The following is a 2975-nucleotide window of genomic DNA, read 5'->3' as shown; positions in this document are numbered from 1 at the left end:
ACAGTTAGCTTATTACGAAACCCATCGATGACGCCAGCCAAATCTGATATCATTTTTTTTTTTCTTACAGACTCGCGTTCAAAATATAAAGAGGATTGATTATATCTGTTAACAAAGCTAAGTGAACTTAAGATACAGGATATTCCAACTTCTTATTGAAAGTCAGATGGCGCATATTTATCGAGAAATACAGAGGTTTCCTTTCTTATTAAAACGAACCAATCTACCTTATACATTTTTTTTTAAATTTATTTATTTATTGTAATTTACAACTGTACAAAATAATACAATAGGTAAATATGTAGTATGTTTCATATACACATGAAAATCTTGAGAAGGAACCACCCATTAGTGGTACTTCAAACATTAATTTAAACTAGAAGGTCTCGCGGCCATCTTATTTTCAGACGCCTCGGAGGAATATCAGGGATTGTTAAGGCTGAAAGATTAAGAATTAATGGGTTAGGATGGTTAAGGAGTTTGGAATAAAAAGACGCATATCTGGTTTGGGTCAAATCTGCAACGAATGGGATGTTAAGGTCTTTATGAATGAGTTTATTTGTGAAGTAATAAGGAGCATCAAGGATTTTACGTAGGATTTTGGATTGTAACGATTGGATGCGGGAAGAATTTGATGGTTTGGTGGAGCCCCAGAGCTCAATTCCATATGTCCAAATTGGTCTGATTATTGTAGTGAATGGGATGTTTAGAGCGTTTGTCAAGTAAGTGTTGTAGCAATCGGAATCTACGAGCAGTTTCTTGTCGTTTCAGTCTTGTGTGTGGATTCCGAGTAAGACTCTTGTCAAGATGGAGTCCTAAGTATCGAATCTGTTCAACAGGCGTTAGTGGTGTATCTAGAAAGGATACTGTAGGACAGGAGGGCTTAAGGTAAGGTAAATTATAAATAATAATGTTAAGTATTTTGAAATGTTTGAGGATCATTCATGTAATAAAAGCTGTTTTGTAGTAGATTGTCTCTGAAGATGGCCGGATTGGCCGAAACGTCGGACTTATAAAAAAAACAAAATATGTTGAGACTAAAATGGATAGAAATTAAGATATTTATTTTAATAAAATAATTATTATTTTACCTTAACTTATTAAGTAGATTGTAGGAAGATAGTCCGAGTGGTGGTCAATAAAGCTACCAAAATAGTAGAAAGAAAAATTTATTGTTAAGCAAAGTTTTGCTCCAATTTGCAGGGCTTCGTCAGGGCTATCTTGATTGAAACAAGATAACTTTGGTCAGTTGTCATCCTTGTTTCAATCAAGATAGCTCTGAGGAAGCCAACAACCTTGATAACAAAAAAATAATTTTTTCTACTATATATAAATAATTGACAGTATAATTTCAAATAACGAAATTATCGATCATAGTCGCCAAATCTGTCAACTTGAACAGCCCTGATGATACTTTACAAAGTGGGGTGAAACGTCGGAAAATAAATAGTTGTTAACTATTTTTATTTCTCTTATGACCACAACCCTCACCATATTTTTCATTATTTCTAATTACTATTTAGATACCTTTATTGACCGCCACCTTGACTTCCTACAATATACTTCATACGGTCAACTCCCTTTTTCCAATATTATTATTATTCTATCACATTAGGAGTATATTCTCTTATTCCTAACATTTTAATATTTTTATAGAATAATAATTGAAGGAGTAAGTTCATAAAGGGGCTATGTAAATGTTTTTCTTATTCTTCAGAAAGAGCTAAATTTCAATAAATGTCAATACATGTAATCGAAAAATATGTATACTTTTTGACGCACGCTTAATTTTGTCAATATATATGTATATATATATTTTTTCGAAAATTTGAACTTCCCAGAAAAATCCTGAACATTTAGCAAAAAGCCCCATGACAATGAGATAAATGTGCGAACAAACAGATTTTGATTTTTAAATATTACACAATAATGAAAAAGAATATCACTATATTAAAAAAAAAAAATAAGTGCACAACCGTAACAAAGTTGTTTATCATCGATACAGTGTAGTTTATGTATGAAATTTATGAATATTTTCAGTGAGTTATAAATATTCAGACACAATTTAGGAAGGATGAGAGAGAAAAGCTATTGTTGTTGTTGATGGTGTAGGAGATGTTGAACAAAAGAGGCAACCAACTAAGAACCTGAAGGCAGATGACCGTGTGATGGGATCAGGGAGGGCAACAACAATATCTGCAATGCAAATTGACCCCCCCCCCCTCTTCTGCGGCTCCTCTTGTGTTAATTGTTTTACCTCGACGGGGGCAACTTGCCCCCCCTCCCCGACCGCTATTTTTAACTGTCACTCTCCGGTTATTGTTTGCTGTTAATTGACTCGCCCCCCTCCTCCCCCTTTTAATAAACCTCCGATCGTCCTCCTTGGCCACCTCCATCTCAATTTACCTAAGCCCTTCCAGTACGGCCTCGTAAGTAGGTGTTATGAAGCAAGCCCATTGTTTGTTAGGCCACCTCTTCTTTCACTGATATTATGCATATAGTTTAGCTGTAAATTGAATAATAAAAAAATAATAATAACCAGAACGTAATGAGTTAATAGTTGACCATTATATATATGATGGAGCAGAAGATGGTTAGTATGTACACAATATCATGAATACCACTAATATATATATATATATATCTACATATAAACTTAATTCAGCGAAGTTTGCTGTCACTATTTATGTTACTATAGTTACGATCAAATCACTTTATCTTTTTATTAATTGATATAAAAGTTTCAATAGTATTCAATCAATATATAAACATCCTCAAATATAACAATAGCGAAGCATTGTCGGGTCTCCTAGTACAAAATATAAAAAGATCACGCATTTGTGTGTCGATTTAATTTGAAATTGCGCGTTTCTAACATATGAGCGACCCTTTTTATATTTAGGATGTATAGAAAGTAAATATTCAATCAATTTTAAGATCGCATACTTGGGAATCGATTTATTTTTACTTTTCAA

The sequence above is a fragment of the Halyomorpha halys genome, unplaced genomic scaffold (genome assembly GCF_000696795.3).
Source record: "Halyomorpha halys isolate HHAL.00 unplaced genomic scaffold, Hhal_1.1 Scaffold243.1, whole genome shotgun sequence".
NCBI classification, from domain to species: Eukaryota; Metazoa; Arthropoda; class Insecta; order Hemiptera; family Pentatomidae; genus Halyomorpha; species Halyomorpha halys.
The sequence above is the reverse complement of the archived record's forward strand: the minus strand, read 5'-3'. Positions refer to the sequence as shown.